Below are 19,433 nucleotides of genomic sequence, written 5' to 3' on the forward strand. Positions count from 1 at the left end.
ATAAAAGAACTATAATGAATGAAAAAGACATAGAATCAAGAAATTACATAGAGCTTGAATATTCACTCCATGTCATTATTAATTCTACAAAATAATAGCAGTATTGTATTAGTATTACTGTGTTGTGCAAAAATAATCAATTTAATAATAAGAGTGATGTTAAATTCAATGGATAGTAAATAATATTATTAATAATTTTCATATGGTTATATTAATAATAGATTATCAAGGACATTGACATCTAAGGGATGAACTGAGCCGACTGAACATTTTGGTGACATCTGATTTATGGGTTTAATGCTTGACTTCCTTGACTGTGTCTGAGGCAATTTCCTTGGAAACCCTAGGACCCCAATTTGGATATTTGCCCCAGATGAAAAAGATGATAAACATAACAATTGAATTATTTTTGGCTTTTCTACAATGTAAAATATCATTAAAATAATCAATAATAATAATTAACAACTATCTACTTTCTAACATTTGCATACAGATTTTAATAATCATATGATTCAGAAAACTTGTTAAACAAATTCAAACATCTAACTACAGTTTTGTATTCTCCTCACCAAACCTCATCTACTCCTCATCTTGTTCTTTTCTATTTTTCAGGTTTCAACTGAAAGTTTGGATAATCACTCACTCTGAACTTTGAATTAGTCAAAATTATTCTGTCTCCATCTCTGATTTTTAACTCCATATTTCACATTTTAAATCTTATTTATAACTCTTCAGGGAAAAATTACTAAGTTGCCTTTCCAAAGCTCGTATTATTTATGTGAAAATGTTAGGTGACCATAAACTAACTGGATATTAGTGTTAGTTATTGTCATTTCTTTCTTTTTTTCAAAGAAAAAATGATGTTTGAAAGTAGCAGATAGATGTACTGTAGATCATCAGAAGGGATATAGATCATTGCTACCATTCATGCATCTTGATATGACTCACACTTAGTGGGAAATAAATGATTAACATAAAAACTGCAGCAAGGCGCAGCAAGTGAAAACAATTTTGGACATGACATAATTTTTATGGTTTGAATGAAGAAGGAACCACAGAGAAAAGGCTTTCCTGGTAAATGAAAGGTTTTTCTGATATGTAGTGACTACATGCATTGGTTTTGGATTCAGGTGGACCTGAATTATTTTTCAAAACTGTATTAATTTTTAATCACACAGTGCCTCATGAATAAATTTTCCTGATAAGAATTCAAACACAGCAGATAAATATAAAGCTCCTTTGACTATCTTTCCTCACCCCTGATCCTAGTCCCTTTGTGGAAATAATTATTGTTGTCAGTTTGGACATATTCCCCCAGAAATTTTCTAAAACATATAGATATTTCTATAAATATAAATATAAATATAAATATATTATAGGTGTTAGCAGATATAAAAAGACCTCCATAGGAAACGTAGAGTTTTCATTAATATTTTATTCAATCAACATTGTATGTAAGGAATGTTTCCATAGCTAGCAATGAATACAAATGATTGTTTCCATTTATTTGTTATCAAAAACAGTACACATAGTAGTGAAATAAATACCCTTGCATCAGCTTCTTTATGCAAATGGAGCAGGAGTAATACTGCTGATTTATAGTGTATGGGCATGTTTTGTGTTTACTGAGCAGGAATGTGCCTGGTACTCTTTTCATATTTTCTGGATCAAGAAATTGAGGTATAGGGAGAGTATTTATTTATTTATTTATTTATTTAAGAGGCAGGTTTGGAGATCATGACCTGGCTGAACTCAAGAGTTGGATGCTTAACTGACTGAGCCATCCAGACCCCCAGAGAGAGTAGGTATTTTTAAAAAGATGGAAACTAAGGTGTGAGAGATTAAGTAACTAACGGTTATATGGAGATCAAGGGGCGGAGCAGGGATCTGCACCCAGAGTGTTCTGAGCTCTTAAGCCGTGTTGCTGCACTGTCTTTGGAGTAGATACCCCCAGCACTGAACAAGTAACTAGACAGACTTGCACTCTCCCGATGGTCATGTGTGAGTTCCTATTACCCCTCAGCTTCACCAATACCTGATATTATAAAATGTTTAAATACTTGCCAATCTGACAGGCAACAAATAGTATCTGGTTATTTTAATTTGCATTTCCCAGATTTCTGGCAATGTTGAACATCTTCTTAAAGTTTATCAGACATTTGTATTCCCTTTTCTGGGATTTATTTTAACTAGATCTGGGATGTGAGGGCGATCTGGTTGCAACATCTGTCACCTCATTGACCGCCAGTCTTGATTTGGCTGCTCTGTTGGCTAGCCGGCTGTCCCCTTGCACCTTCACCTCTCTCTGTGCATCCCTCCGCAAGCTGCTGCGCAGGCCTAGGACGACCAGCCCCGGTAAGGGAGGATTGTTCTTGGATCAAGAGTGTAGGAGTACCTGCGCTCTCCTGCTAGAACCTCCCAACAAAGTCTTAAGGTCCATTTTAGGAGAATATAGGGTAAGAAAGTATAAAAATATGGATCTTAAAACTGAAGGATTAGATGTAAAGGTGAAATGAATCCATACGCTGGATCTCTCTTGGCTCTGTCCACACACGCACGCTCGCACACTAAAGAGCTGATATGTATTTCTGTATGTTTCCACATAAATACCTGTAGCATATTAAATTATATAGTCAGTATGTGCACACGTATCATACAAATGGCTCACAGACATACTATGTGGCCTGGCTGTTGATGAACGATACATTCTGTGCGGGTCATTGTCAGCCACTCCCCATCTAGCTTCATTGTCTGTCTTTCTATGCCCCAGCCTGGGAGGATGGCCTGCACAGGACTGCCTCGCACTGGGTCCTGTGCCCTTTGGCTTCTGGCTGGGTTCAGCCAATGTCAGGGCCTGCAGGAGATCAGAGGGCAGCAGGAGAAACAACCTCCATTTTATCTCTCTTCTGTGTCTCCACTGCTGCCTTGCTGTGAATGTGGTAGTACTTGCTTCCACCGTGGCCACAGCTCTTGCTGGCAGGGCTCCGGCTCTCACGGGATGCAGGTGGTACAATTTTCTCCCCTTGCCCTTTGAGGCCCACGGCTTGTCAGAGCTTCCCAGTGTTCTACCTCCTGGGGGTTTCCCACCCCTTACCGGTCCCTGTCCCTCTGCCCACTCTTCTGCAAGGAGTCCTATGAAAATCTCCTTGGCTATGTGATTTTGAGTAGCTTGTCTGGTTTTTTGCTGGGACGTTCCTGGGCACAGCTTCTAATTAGAGTACTAACATTTTAATCTAAGTGTAGCTAGGAAAATCTCTTTCCTGATTTTGGTCCAAATCCTCTTCTTTAGAAAATCAGATTCCGCATAATCCACTTATTTATTCCACATGAAGTAGATCCACGCCAATCAGCACTGGACTGAGTATTTGCTTTTCTCATAGCTGTGATTCTTTCCAGCAAGAGTGAAATCTGAAGTTCAAGCTGATGTTTCGATAGTATCACCAATTGCTTTGTGCAGGCTAAATTTGTACCCGAAAGAACATAAATGTTTTTTACTTTGGAAAATTTCAAATATATATAAAAGTAGATAGAATAATGTAATGAACCCATATCTACCCCAAACTCAGTTTCAATAATTATCAACACATAACCAATCTTATTTCATTTATACCTGCCTCCACTTGCTCTCTTTTCATATTATTTTGAAGAAATCTTAGAGATTGTATCACTTACTCCATAAGTATTTTGGTAGATGTCCTTGATATCATCAAATATGTAGTGTTCAGAAGTCCACTTGTCTTATATTACATGTTTAATAGTTTGAATTAAGACTCCACATTTCAATTGATTATCATGTTTGTCATTCTCCTTTGATCCACTGGTTTCTCACCCATTTCTTTTTTCCCCTTGCGATTTGTTGGTTGAAGACACAGAGTCAGTTGTTCGAAGAATTTCCCATAATTTGAAATTTGCTCTTTGCATGTCCATATAGTTTTGTAACATCTCTCTCTAAACTCTGTGTTTCCTGTAAGTTAGTAGTTGGAAAGTGGTAAGGGTTTTATCAGATTCAAGTTAGTTGTGTGTGCTTTTTAAAGACCATTTTAAAAATGGTGTTGTATTCTTTCATCAAGAAACTTCTAATCTCTAGTTGCCCTTCTTTTAGAGATGTTAGTAGCCATTGATTCTCAAAGCCTAGGTTCACTTGGAGTTGCAAAATGGTAGTAGCCACATTCTGTTATTTCTTCATTTATTGTCTGGAATATTTCTGTTAAGAAAAATCCAAAAGCAAAATTTTCCCTTATCTACTATTTGTTTATCTGGTGGTACAGTTTATACTAGGAAGGCAGAAGAAATGATCAATTTTTAAAAATTTTTTACTATTTTTAAAATATTGAGTTGGTTTATTATATCCTCCAATGGTGACTAGTTTATTTTAATATAATTATGAATTCATGAAATTAGACATATTACTGTGTTTCAGTTATATCCTTAATTTAATCAAATTGTCCCCTCTTTGGCTCCTTTAAATTGGCTATAAGTCTTAATGACATAACCCTAACAGTCTTTGATAGCTTTCTTGCTCTCTGGTATTCTAAACTCATCTTATACATTTATGGCCCTAGATTTGGAATCAGCCCATTCTCCCAGGATTCCTGTTTTTTTTTTTCTTTTTTTTTTAATTGGAAAATGATTTTTCAAGATGAGAATTTGAGCATTAGGGGTATTTATTGCCATTGGATTTCTCTTTGTTTCTAGGCCTTTCCATTGGCAGAATTCAGGGGGAAAAAAAACAATACAAAATGTATTATGAGTTATTTTACCTTCAATTCAAATTTAGATCTACATTTGAATCACTTTTCTAGTGTACAGAATGTAGGTCTGAAGTTCATTGTAAATAAGAATTAAAGCATTATATGTTTGTTTTGTTGTCCAAAAATGCATATTTAACAATTTCAGAATGCAAGTAGCAATTGTGTTGCTATCTCTTCGGTGCTTTTGGTTACCTGAAGCTGACTTTCCAATAGATTTCTCAGGATAGGTCCTCATTTCTTAAATTCCTGGATGTTTATAAAACTTCATGGCTTTTATAACAAAAAGTGATTATCTGGTATTCTATCCTAATAGTTAGTACTGAACAGTACCCCTTAGAGAATAGAACCCTGCAAATGGCCTCTTTCTGTATATAAATGGCACATCCCTGATGCACCTTTTAATCGGGGACTTTTCTGGTTTTAGCAGTTCTTTCAAATTCTCACATCTTTCTTCTTATATTCTCATTGAACCTGAATACATATGTCCTTAATTCTGCACATGTCCTCAAAAATATTAAAATCTAGTGAATTTTTACATTCACTCGATATTTTCTTTAAGTTTTGGGGGGGTGAAGAGGGACAGGGAGCGAGAAAATCTTAAGCAGGCTCTACACCCAGTGCGGAGCCCAACTTGGGGCTCAATCTCATGACCCTGAGATCATGATGAGACGAAATCAAGTTGAACACTTAACCGACCGAGCCACCCAGGCACCACCAACTTGAATATTTTTTTAAAAGTATATTTTAAAGGGACAAATTGTAATTTATGCCAAGCATATAATATAGAGAGGATATATTACATATAATTAGGTATTTATGTATTATATATAACAGTATGTATCATGTATATGTGTTATAAGGAGTTGCTCACAGGAGAGAGAAGAGGTGAAGAAGGAAGACAGACTCAATTTTGGCTATAATAAATGTAAGTAAAAATATTTTATAGGCAATTATAAATGCATAAGCACACATACACACATACACACATATATAGCACATGCTTGTTTTTTATGTATAATTTGGCTGTACATTCCAAAAGGTATATCACCTAAAGACAACACACACACACAAACATATCTATAGTAGCTTTCTCACAGACTGAATCACATAAATGTCACAGGCTCCACAGAGACTGGTATTTTTTATTTCTTTCAGTCAAGATACTGTGTTAATAAATAGAATCAAATTAAAATGTGCTTCCAAGTATATATTTCCTCTTAAATGTTGTTGGTTATTTACAAGTGAGTCTAAAATATTTTCACTTAAATGAATTATATCCCAAGTTGAGTCCAGCGTCCATCTTCACTACCTCCTGCTCTCATCAGCAATCCACACACACACCAAAATATCTCCGAAAACAATTCCCGTTCACATTTCTCATTTCTGTCTGGTCCATTCTTATACTCCACCAGACCCACAACTTTTGCATCACCTGTGGTTCTTTTCTCTCCTCTCTTACCTCTTCCACGTTCAGTGCGTCATATCTCCCTTGGGAAGACTCCTTGTATTCGCTCCTTCATCTCTAGTTCCCCTGTATATGCTTTAGTGCGCAGCATTTTTAACACCAAAGCCATGTTGTCTTTCTCACTGGAATGAGATTAGGTTTTGAAACCACAGAGGCTTTGGTTCAAATTCTGGCTCCGCCACTTACAATTTATATGATTTTGTTGATGAATCAATCTCTCTGTTGTTGAGCTTCTTCATCAGAATGTCTAGGTAATATTAATTCCTTACGGGGCTGAGGTGAGTACAGAGGTAATAATGGTTCTGACAAAAGCACTGTGTCTAACGTAAAGTGGATATGGAGCTAAATATTCTGTTTTCTTCCTCTTTTTTTTTTTTTTAAGATTTTATTTATTTGCGAGACAGAGAATGAGATAGAGAGAGCATGAGAGGGAGGAGGGTCAGAGAGAGAGGCAGACTCCCCGCCGAGCAGGGAGCCCGACGCGGGACTCAATCCCGGGACTCCAGGATCATGACCTGAGCTGAAGGCAGTCGCTTAACCAACTGAGCCACCCAGGCGTCCCTGCTTTCTTCCTCTTTTAACAACTTGTAGCACTTCACTAATAGGCATGACCTGGCTCTAAGAACTCTGAGTGTCCATTTTCCCTTATCCAGGGTGAATATAAAGAAATTTAGCCACCAAATAGTCTATTTCTCTCCCTCTCTTCTCTCCCTTGATTACGTTCCCCAAATCCAAACTGACCTTTTATATCTTTCCCTAACCCTGATTTTCACATTGTCCCTCATTACAATGAGTGATCTTGGTTTTATTCTCTGTCCTGACCCTGCCTTAATAATCTGCTTAGTGATCCAGTCCTTCCTTGACCAAGGTACCTGCTTTCATCTTGACAGTATCTCTTCTAAGGGCTGGGTCTTCTCAATCCTTGCTTGTTAATTGGAGCTTTGCCAACCATTGGCAGGGTTTCCTGGTATGAACGACCAATGCTGCTTGTCTGTGTGCTCAGATCTCTAAGTATCACATAATCCTGGATTCCTCACTACCTTGTTTGCAAACCCTATTTTGTCCATGTTGGATTGCCTTGATGCTAACTGCCTCATGAAACTTCTGCTTGCCACATCAAGATTCCACCCCAAATATGCTAATGGGTTTATCTGCTCAGTGTCTAGTCCTTCCAGACCTGTAGCCCTGATTCAAAAATGTGACTGTCTTTATCTGTTCTTTCTCCCTAATTAACAAGATGTGCCCTGCTATGTAACATCATTAGCTTGTCCTTAGAGTTTTGAAACAACTTATCTGTTCTCCCTGTATCCACATATTCTTTTCTGTGCTCAAAGTATCCAGTTGACTGAAGCTAGACTAACCATCAAAGCACATAACTCTTGCTTTTTTTACTCCTTACTCACTGACCATGCTTCCCTGTTAGATCATGTCTGGTGTTTCAAAGCCTGTCTTTGAAGTTCCTCTGTAACCTGACTCTCTTTAGAGAAATGACCTTACTCCTGGCAGCAACCTTCACTCCCTCAGTCCTGTCTACACTGGCCTCTAGCCAGTTATATTCTTTCTTATCATTCTGCCACTGCTTGGGCTGCTCCACTCAGAAGCAGCAGCTTCCATTCTCCCCTCCTACAATCAAATGCCACCTTTTCTTGAGTCCTAATCAAGCTCCATCTTTCTCAGAAGGCTTCTCTCACATTGTCCCTGCCCACATTTCTCTTTTCTTCTCAACTCCTACAGTTTTTACACAATACCACTTACCTTGAGAGTATACTTGATTATACAGCTAATTAATATATATTAGACACAGTTCAGTGAACGATGTCCATAGTGTAGACTAAATCAAAAACCTGGCAGTCATTCTAGAACTTTCTCAAATCCTTCCATATTGTATTCTTATAAATTTACCCCCAAATCTGTCCTGAATTCACCTCTTTCTATGGGTTCTTCCCCTGCCAAAGCACTCTTCATTTCTCTCCTGTTTAAGTGAACCTCCCTCCTAACTGGACTCCCTCTTTTCAGTCTTGACTCATTCGCATCTATACTCCATGTAACAACCAGAGCAGTGTTTCTAAAAGGCAAATTCCCTCATTTGAAAACATTCAGTGGCTTTCTTTTGCTCTTAGGGCAAAATCCAAAGTCATTCACATAGCTCAAAAGACCTTTATACTCTGGTCCCAGCCTACTTCCCCAAGTTTACTTTTAACATGTCCCCACCTCTACCCATCCCATGTCCTTTGTACGGCATGCTACAGGCACTCTGAACTCCTTGCACTTCCTCTGTGAGCATGCTCTGTCCTTCTTCAGGGCCTTTGGACCTGCTATGAAACACCACTCCCCATCTGACTCCCTTCTCCTGGTTAATGCTCTTCTTTCTGGCTTCAGCCTAGATATCACTTGCTTAGAGAAAGCTTCTCTGAGTCACCAAATCAAGGCTGGTCACCTGATTTTGTTCTTCTGTACCATAGTTTATGGTTCTTTTCATACAATTTTAGCGTACTGCTTGTGGTTGCCCCTTTATTGTCACCACATAATAACCTTCCTGATGGCAATGGCTCTGTCTTATCCAGTATTATATTCTCACTGTCCATCACAGTTCCAGGCACAGAATAGACATATAGTAAATAATTATCCAAAGAAATGAATGGAAGAAGGGAAGGAAGAATAGAGAAATGGGTGAAAGAAAGACAGGTGAGAGAGGGAGGGGAAGATTGCACTCTCTTCTAAACTATGAACAGGCAGAATCTATACCTTATACTTCATTTGAGTAACACACTCTGTTATGTTAATTGATTAATAACAGCCAGGACATACTTAGAGTCTTTGTAGATGTTCTCACTGCTGGAAACTTTTTTCCCCTAGATATTCACAAGTCAGTCTCCTTCACTTTATTCTACATTTTGCTCAAATATGGCAATTCTTAGACTTTTACTTCCACCATTCCATTCCCATTTCCAGCACACACTGTCACATCTTTCTCCTATTTCTTACATAGGCTCCTAAACTACTGCATTAGTTTTCTTTTGCTGCATAACAATTTATCACAAATTTAACAAACATTTTGTAGGTCCCAAGCTCATTATGGCGTGGTTGAATGCTCTGCTTCATGTCTGCTTAGGTCTGAAATCAAGGTACAAGCAGGGCTGAATTTTCTTTGGAGACTCTGGGGAAAATCTGCTTTTGGGCTCATTCAGGCTGTTGGCAGAAACCAGTTCATTGCAGTTGTAGAAGTGGGTCTCAGTTTTCTTGCTGGCTATTAGCCAGCGGGTTCTCACTGCTCTTGGAGGATGTTCTCATGTCCTTGCCGTATGGCCTCCTTCATCATCGGCATCAGAGAATGTTCCTCACATTGAATCATGCCACACTTCAAATCTCTGACTTCCCTGTTTTGACCTCCACATGCAGATAAAAGATTTATGTTATTAAATCAGGCCCATCCAGATAATCTCCCTATCTTAAATTTAACTGATTCGGGACCTTAACTACATCTACAAAATCACCTTTGCCATATAAAGTAACATAGTCACAGGAGTGATTTTTGTTATATTTACATTTCCACCTCAACTCAAGGCCAGGGAATTACATAAGAGCAAGAGTCATTGGAGGATATCTTACAATTCTTTCTACCACAAATACATATGACATCCTTGTTTATTATTATAATTATAACTATAATAATAATAATTATTATTATTTTGGTTTCAGTCTCCCTCCATTATAGGGAAAGCTGAATGAGGACTGGGATTTCTGCATGTTTTGTTAACTGTTGTATCCCATTGGTGCTTGGAATAGTGTCTGGATAATGTCACAGATGCTCAATAAATACATTTTGAGTGAATGAATGTGTCAGATGCACAAATATTAATTCTTTTTTTAAATCTTGAAGATATCTTGAAAAATATTTGAGATGCAGAAATGAAGTTCTAGTATCTAAGTGGATATTAATTCAACTCATATTTTTAAATAAATACTTCATAATCAATTCTTTATGTCAAAAGAGATACTTGGTGGTAGTGTTCTATGTATGCTCCCCTTTTGTCACCTAGAGCATGAAGCAGAGCTATCCTAGCTGATGAGACAATTCATAGTAACTTTGATAAAACACCAATGTCATGTTTTATCTTCTTTTATTTTTTCTTCTTGACCTTGAAAAGCCAGAAGAAGTTGGCATGCTTTCTCTCTCTCTCTCTCTCTCTCTGTCTCTCTCCACATACTACTAGGACATTAGTAAGAATTGATTTATCATGGCTTTAATTCAGCTCAGTCTTCAAGCCTTCAGCTCCAGTTGGCCTAATGAAGGAATTAGTTATGCATGTGGGGTGGGAAATCAAGTTTATATATAGCACTCTAAGATAAAATAAGAAGTGAAGATATAGCACAAGTACTATTAAAATGAAAGGAATATATTAAGGTGTACTGTTCTGGTAAAATAACCCATTCTACAAAAGGAGAGGCATATATTAAGAAACACATTCCTAAATATGAAGCAGTTATATATCATTATAGAAACAAGATTTTCAAGAATGTGAATCAATTTCTCCTTTATCACATGCTTACATTTTTCTACTCAATTATTTTGAGTTGTTATTTTGGATAGCACACATGGAGTGACTTTTTAAAAGTGGACCATGTTGAATTGGTGGTTCTCTATATATGCAAACCTGTGTATATTATATCAGTTATGGCTATATGACTACATATAATGTCCTCAAGTTTTATTCACGTTGTCACAAATAGCAGGATTTCCTTCTTTTTTAAGTGGCTGAATAATACTTCATTTTCTATGTGTGTGTCACATTTTTAAAATCCATTATCCACTGATGGACACTTAGGTTGTTTCCAGCAACATACTTCTTAATAATCAATGGACCACAGAAAAAAATGGAACTGCCTTTCAAAACAGAACTATCAAGAACTGTGAAGGACCTGAGTTTTTATCCTGCTTGCAAGTTAACAAATTAGCTTAACGTAGTTTCTAAAATGCTGGGTTAAAGACAGAGGACTTTGTTACACATGGCACGACAAGCAACATGAGCATCAGCATATTTGCATCAGTTCTTCTTGACTCCAAATCCCAGGGGGTCAAAACAGATAAGCCCAACCAAATGAATGCCAGAGGTTGCATGAAGACAAACCATGAGTTTAGGGAACCTGACTCTTTTATGAAGGACAGTAACTATGACTGCTTTGCTTTAGATGAAGACATTGTCTCTGTTTCCAAGGTGGTTTGCTATTCTTCAAAAATAGTCCAGAAAATGGGCCATCAGTGACTTACTTTACAAGAAATGTGAGACACCCATGGAGAATCATCTCCAAGTAAGAACCTACCATAAGGAGAGTAATTAGATGAAACCCTTTATTTGCCCCACTTTTGAGATTTATTGTACCGTTCATATCAAGGCTGTGCTCTTCCTGGGTTTTCTGGGCTGCTCCCCACCAATTATCAAGCATAGCAAGGGAGCAGACTGGACAATTCCTACTCAACATGGAACTCTTTCAATTACTCTAATGAGTAATATTTACTCTGGGGCTCCCCATCAGCTTTGCTCTGATTTTCTCAAAACTCTAATTCAGTCTGAGGCTTTTTTTATCCTATCCTCCTTCCTTCCCTCACTCCTTTCACAGGTGTCATGTCCCCATCATAATTTGAAGGCTCTCCACACCTATTCCTATTCCCTCTCCTTTTTTCCCTTCACAGGTGTTTTCCCCAAGAAAATCCTTGTGTATCTAATTCTATATCGACATTTGCTTCTTAGAGAATCTGAACTGACACAGTAAGTACTAAGAGTGGCCTGAGAAAATAGGCAATAAGACTGGGGTTTGGGATTGGATCACTCACTCTCTAGCTGGAATGTGATACATAGATAATCTCTGGTGAAAGATGAAAAAAGATGATGAATTATTTGCTTAAAAATTCAGTGGTGATAAATCACTAAATTCTATTTCCTGAAACCAATACTACACTATATGTTAGCTAACTTGAATTTAAATAAATAAAAAATAAATTTAGGAAAAGGAAAAAATTAAAAATTGAAGTGAAAGCTATAAACCATAAAAAAAAAAAAAGAATTCACTGGTGGTGACCCTGGAAAATACTCCAGTAGAGGGGAACTCCTTGCCTGGTGTGATGATAAAGATATTTGAAAGGTATTGAGAGAATAATCCCTCCAAAGACAGTGGAGTTGACTGCTTATTAATAAATTGTATTGATGACCTGCAGAAGGATAATGATATATTGAAGACAGTTAAACAATAATTAAAAGTAAAGTGTAAGAGACAGTGAACTTTTTTTGCAAGCGACCGAACAGACCCTTACTTCTTGTAGTAGAAGCACTGATACAAGGAAGAACAACGCAGGACTTAAATATTATAGTCACATAGCTCCAGAGACATTGAAATGCTGAGGTAAATTCTGTGCTCTAGTTTGGAAATTTGTACCCTAACATATGGAATGGGTGTTTTCAAGGATTCGGGTACTGAAGATGACCCTGAACTCCCAGAGTTGCAGAGGTGGCCCATTCTACACCCTATTAAGAGTTCAAACTACTTCCAGGGGAGGACACTTTCTTTTAAGTCAATAGATGACTCCGTCAGGAGTTGCTCCTAACTACTTTCCTGGTTATTAGGCTGATAACTAGGGTGAAATCTCAACATAACCTGGCTGGGGGAAAGCTGGAATTGTAAGGCAGAAAAGTGATTCCACTCCAAAGAAGCTGCAGAAATTGGTAGGAGTGAGGGGAATATTAGCAGGAGCTGGAGGAATATGTTCAGGATTGGATTTTGAATGATGAAACATGAGGGCCTTAACATAAGACTGGAAAATCAAGTATTCTTTGATTTTGGACACTTTCTCAGGTATAGGACTTTAGCACCCTGGCAGAGAACCAGAGAGCAAACCTACTGCTAGACAGTTCTTAGAAGCCTGGGGAAAGCACTGGCCTACACTTATCATGGTAGATCCTGGGGCATGGCATAGAAAGGCAAAGGGTGGTAGGCATGCTGGAATGGATATATTGTATGAATTTAGGAGACATGCAAGAGGATTGTGTTCTATAAGAGGGCCTAGAAGACCCGCCATTTACTGAGGGCATCAAAAACCCACTGATGACAGGGGTGCCAACATTTCTAAGTTCAGTGCTGATAGTCAGCTAAATTAGGCTCCTACTATCTAGGAAGGGTGAGTAGTTCATCTTCACAGTATCTAATATTTATACTGGGAAGGGTTTAACTTCCCTACTTGCAGAGCCTCTGCAAGCACCACTATCTGGGAACTTATGGAATGTTTGGTCCATATGCAAGGAATCCCAAACATCATAATATCCAAATAGGGGACTTATTTTATAATGAAAGAGGTGTGAGATTCAGATCTATTTTTTTAAAGATTTTATTTATTTATTTGAGAGAGAGAGAGAGAGAGCACAAGCAGGGGGGAGGGGCAGAGGGAGATGGAGAAGCAGACTCCCCACTGAGCAGGGAGCCCAATGTGGGGCTCGATCCCAGGACCCTGGGATCATGACCTGACCCGAAGGCAGACACTTAGCCAACTGAGCCACCCAGGCGCCCTCAGATCTATTTTTTATATAACATACAACACCATCTAAAAGAGGTCTGCTATAACATTGGAATGGCCTATTGGAGGCACAACTGAGGCACCAGTTCCAAGGTAACACTCTGAAAGAATGGGGTGCCATTCTTCAAGTCACAGTATATATACTAATCAGAGACTCCTAGATAGCTCTGTATTTCCAACAGGAAGAGTTCAAGGGTCTGGGAACCAATGGGTTAAAGCAAGAGTGGTCCTACTTATCAACCCTAAGGATCCATTAGAAGACATTGTGCCTATAAGGGTTGTATTCTTGATAGGAGACATGGCATGATCATATCTGAACTATAAGCTATGGATACTGCCTTGGCACTTTTGACTTCTTGTTCCTAGGAACTAAAAGGCAAGGAGTCAATAAACAGGTAATTGACCCTGATCAGCAGGAGGAATCAAGCCTGCTTTTACAAGGGGGATTGTGATGAATACATGTGGAACCAAGGTGATCCACTTGGGAACATCTTGGTGCTTCCTGCCCAGTTCTAAGTGTGAGTGGAAACTGCAATAACTCCACCCAAAGAAGGATATAATTACCCAGTGAGTCACAGCCATCAGCAATGAGGGTTGGGGTAAGCTACTATCAGTAGTTGGGGTTCCCTTGTTGGGTAAGCTACTAAGACCTTTAGAAGTTGGGTTGGGTAAGCTATCAAGATTTGCAAAGTGAAAACCAAGGGTGATGGGAACTTTAAATGAATAGCAGGGAAAGATAGTGGACCTCTTGTGGCCCAGAAACCAAACATGGTGATGGAGGTTGCAGTTTGTCCCTCTTAGAAGGAGAGATTCACAAAAATTGTGGAAAAACTGCTCTCTGAAAATAAATGAAGAAATGAATCTTTGTGGCGGACAGGGTGGACTGTGGCACCCATGGGAGTTTGCCAGTCAGATCCTCCTAAAAGAGAAAAACTCCCATGAAGAGTACAGTTAGCTGACAACTTCAGGATCCTGCTGCAGAATTCTTGCCTTGGCCTTGCTCTTGTTGGGCTGGTCTTAGGGAACAACTGAACATGGTGAGGATACAGAGCCAAGCCATCTAGCTCAATGAAAGACTCCTCTAATAGGTGATATTTTACACTGAGGCTCCCTTCAGACTTGCCAAGATTTTCAGAGTTCTACCTCAGTCTTCTGTTTTTACACAATATTCCTCCTTTCCTTTTTTCTTTTCACAGGGAGTCATCACAGCATTTCAATCTGAAGGTTCTCGAGCTCTTCTGTTTTTCTCTCAACCTTCCTCCTCCCTTAATAAATCTCTTGCGCATGTAATTTCATTTTAAAATATGCTTTTGGGGGACCTAAGGTGATACAACAACTTATCAAGATTTGTGGCATGCAGGTAAAGCCATGCTTAGGGGAAAATCTTCACGTTATACACTTATGTTATAGAAGAAGAAAGGTCTAAAATCGATATAATCTACTTAAACTAGGAAAAAGCAAATTAAACCCAAAGTATACAGAGGAAAGAAATAATAAAAAGCAGCAAAATTTAATGAAATAGAAAATATTAAAAAAACAGTAGAAGCAAATAAAAAAAACCTTTGAAAAGATCAATAAATTTGATAAATTTCTAGTCAAACTAGTCAAGAAAAAAAAAAAGAAGAAGACATAATTACCAGTATCAGTAATGAAAAAGGAAACATCACTGCAAACCTCACAAGCTTTCAAAGGATAATAAGAAAATAATTTGAATGATGCACACCAATAAAATCAACAACATGATGTCATGGAACAGTTATTGAAACACACATCCTACCAAAGCTCACTCATGAAGAAATATTTAGCCTGAAAATGTACATTTCTATTAAACAAATTTAATTACTTATCCAAAACCTTCCTACAGAGAAACTCCAAACCCAGATGACTTTGCTTGTGAATTCTACCAAACTTTTTTTTTTTTTAAAGATTTTGTTTATTTATTTGAGAGACAGAGAGAGTGAGAGAGAGAGCGCAAGAGAGGGTAGGGTTAGAGGGAGAAGCAGACTCCCCGCCGAGCAGGGAGCCCGATGTGGGACTTGATCCCGGGACTCTGGGATCATGACCTGAGCCGAAGGCAGTCGCTTAACCAACTGAGCCACCCAGGCACCCCTCTACCAAACTTTTGAGAATAAATAATACAAGCTGACAAACTCTATTTAGGAAATAGAATAAATGGGTATTCTTTTCAACTAATTTTGTGAGGCCAGCATTACCCTAGAAAACAAACCTCCAAACCAATATTCCTCATGAGAATAAATGCAAAATTCCTTGATATGAGTTTAGTTAATTGAATGCAACAATAAATATCATGACCAAGAGATATTTACCCCAGGATAATGTCAGATTGGTTCAACATTCAAAAATTAATCAAGGTAATTCACCATATTAACAAATCATATGATTATCTCAATAGAGAAAAAATATTTGACAAACTTCAACATCCATTCCTGATAGAAGCTCTTAGAAAACTTAGAAGGGAACTTCTTCAACCTGATAAAGGGCATCTATGAAAAACCTGTATCTAAAACCATTGTTGATGGTGTAAGACTGTTTTCTTCCTAAGATCAAGAACAAGTTGTGACTATCTGTTCTCAGCACTTCTATTGAACATTGTACTGGAGATCCTAGCCAATGAAATACATTGAGTAAAATGCATAAAAGGAAAATGCGTTGTCAAGGAAAAAGTAAAGCTGTCTTTATTTTTAGTAATGGTGTTATTTTTATAACCTAAAAAAAAGCCACTAAAATTTAGGAGTAGTGGGTAAAAACGAACTATATCATATTTTTACAACTTCTATCTAGTTTGCTATTAATAAGTGGGTTGAAGCTACAATGTGTGAGAGAGTGGGGTGGGGAGGGGCAGAAGAAGGGGGGAGAGAGAACCTTAAGCAGGCTCCATGCCCAGCATTGAGCCCAACATGGGGCTCAATCTCAGGACCCTGAAATCATGACCTGAGCCGAAACCAGGAGTCAGACACTTAACCTGACTAGCCAGCCAGCTGCCCCCTAGAGTGTTTTTTATAAAGACAAACTGCAGTGTGGAGAGAACTGATTTCACTGGAGAGAATAATACAGATGTTCGAAAACCAAATAGCATCAAAATATCAATGGACATAAAACATATTATCCTGTGAAATGCCACAGCTAATCTTTGAAAACAGCCTGATCAATGAAGTATGGGGAAAACTGCATATGGAATGAGCAAGTGTGGTACTTATTTTCTTCCCTCAGAGTTACCCATATAATATAAGCATTAGTTTTAGTAGGTAAGTGATTTAAGAATCCAGAAGACAGAATGTAACTGCCATATTCTTTATATTTTATTTTATAAAGAAGGAGAGGAAACACAGTCATGGCTGTGGGGTTCATAATTTGGCTCTTAAACACAGATTGTATAAAATTACAGTGGAGCAATGAGTAAATACAGATAATGACCACTCACCAAGGTGATTTCTGGCTTTTCAACCTCAATTCTCAGATTGGCTTCATGATCATTGTGGCTTATGAATTCTGTTCTAAAAAAGTTCTAATGGAAATAATGTAATTGTTATGATCTTGGATATAACATTATATAGTTTGATAAAAAGCACTTTCTTTGGAATTTTATTTTGAAAAGTCAGAAATAGTGGCTTGACAAAATGGTAAGTAAAATTACTTCAAATACCTAATACCTTAAACACTATAAAGAAATTTTGTCCTAATTCCTAATTTACAAGCTAACAAATAGCCTGCAGTATCTTAGTATAATTTTTCATATTCAGAGATTGACTGTCCATGTACTAAGGGCTAAGTTAACTGCATCTCTGCTGTGTTTCCTATTGTTTTAAGAAAGTAAATGTAAAGAAAGTGCTCTCTCTTTGCTATTTTAGTCTGGGTATGTGTCTACAGACAACCAATAACTCTATCATTGTGGGTCATATCGTGAAATAGAGAAGACATGCAAATCAGGACATACAAACTAGTTTTGCCTGCGTCATATGCTTATTTTGTGTTCATGGACATTTCAACTTTGGGGGGGTCTCATTTATTTTATCAGTAAAATGTAAATAATAATAATTCTCCCCAATATCGCAGATATTAAGCATGTGAAAATTATTTAATCTATGTAAATATCTCATTAAATGGGCCATCTAGATTTGATGAAATCTTTAGCCTCCATGTCCTGCCATGGATTTGTATCTTTACACGAGAGAATACAGAGTAGTGGAAAGAGCATCTTTCTTGGAATCTGGCAGGCTTATGTTGGAATCTGGGTTCCATTATTTACTAGCTGTGAAATCTCTGGCAGTTTACTCAGCCGTTTTGAGTTAATCTGTAAAATAAGATCGGTAATTTCTTTTGGAGTTTGGGATATTACAGTTCATATATAACGTACCTGGTGCATAGTATTTATGCTTAATATAGGTGCACTTATTTTGAGGTGTGTAATCTTCTTTCCTTGATGCTTCAGGAGAACATTCCAGAGCTAGAAACAGAATGATGAAGATCTATCTCATCACTTCATATACTCTGAACTTAAGGTGGAGCATGGAGGCAGCTGATATGAATATCACCTCTGCATAGCCGCATAGTGACATTTAATATAATGCTAGGACTTCTAGTACCTCCTCACCTGTAAAAGTGGGTAACAATAGCATCTTCCCAGAGGGTCAAAAGGAATATATATTCCTGTGTCTGGTGTATAGTTCATGATTGATAAACATGTAATTGCTTTACTAAACTTGGTAAAGAAAGAGAGCATTATATTTCTAAAATTTCTACTACTGCCCATCAGTGAATTCATTCTTTCTCTTTCGGACATCAGATCTCGGACATGCCCCATAGCTTTTCTCAGAAGAATAAATTTCGTCTGAGCAATACCTCTCCAGTATAATAAGCAACATTTTAAAATCACTCAACTTAAAGTTTCTCCCCTTTTCCCAGCTCAGAGTGGGAAGCCTAGAGGGGAGAAGGGGAGCAGGGCTGACTTGCCCCTCTTGCTTCCTTGCCCTCCTCAATTCCTCGCTGTCCTCTATCTGGTAGCCCAGGGTTACTGAGCCCAGGGAGAAGAAGACATTAAGGACAATACCTGCATTGCATGACTGTTTCTTTAGGGGCTGATGCACAGTTGTTAATTCTTTCTCTCATGAATGTACTTTTTGTGTTTTTTAGAGATCCTGCAAGGGCATCCCTTGTTCACATAAATGCCTCTCTTATGGCTGGTCGTTTCCAGTCTCCCTTTACCTGCTGGTGTTCTGGCTTCTACCTAGCTTTGTGCTTTATCTCCTTTGGGATTCCGTGGTTCTCCAGAGAAGGAATCCCCTTGAGGGGAATCCATTCTAAAATGACCTCAGTTTTGTTTTCCCAAAGATTAGCTTGGCCCAAGGGAAAATTCATGCTTCCTTGCCCCACATTTTGTTGAAACACTGTGTATTCTCAATACTACCTTTTGTTTTGTTTTGTTCTCTCTCTTCCTGTTTCAGGTTAAAATTCCATGGGGTGCTCATCAGACTCTCAGAGTGATCCCCTTGGAGCATGTTTGGCAGCTAACCTCATCCTCCCCTGCAGGGGATGGGTGGCAGTAGAAGATAGATGCAGCCCACCAACATAACTACCCCCAAACTCACTTCCTCATGACTTTAATTTGCAAATTCTTCTTCCCTTCACTTCCTCG

The 19,433-nt window shown here is 38.1% G+C and overlaps 1 long non-coding RNA gene across 1 annotated transcript in view; it reads left to right on the forward strand.

Moving 5' to 3' along the window:
• The window catches only part of LOC135362497 (uncharacterized), a 36,778-nt gene extending 21,442 nt beyond the window's left edge, over positions 1–15,336 (forward strand). Inside the window, exons 3-4 of the long non-coding RNA XR_010407265.1 lie at positions 11,909–11,984; positions 14,977–15,336. This is a non-coding gene — a long non-coding RNA (uncharacterized LOC135362497). The remainder of the gene's footprint in view (positions 1–11,908; positions 11,985–14,976) is intronic.
• The last annotated feature ends 4,097 nt before the right edge of the window (positions 15,337–19,433 follow it).

This window comes from Mirounga angustirostris, unplaced genomic scaffold (genome assembly GCF_029215605.1).
Source record: "Mirounga angustirostris isolate CCGP_5_RB_7025 unplaced genomic scaffold, mMirAng1.0.hap1 SCAF_14, whole genome shotgun sequence".
Classification (NCBI taxonomy): domain Eukaryota; kingdom Metazoa; phylum Chordata; class Mammalia; order Carnivora; family Phocidae; genus Mirounga; species Mirounga angustirostris.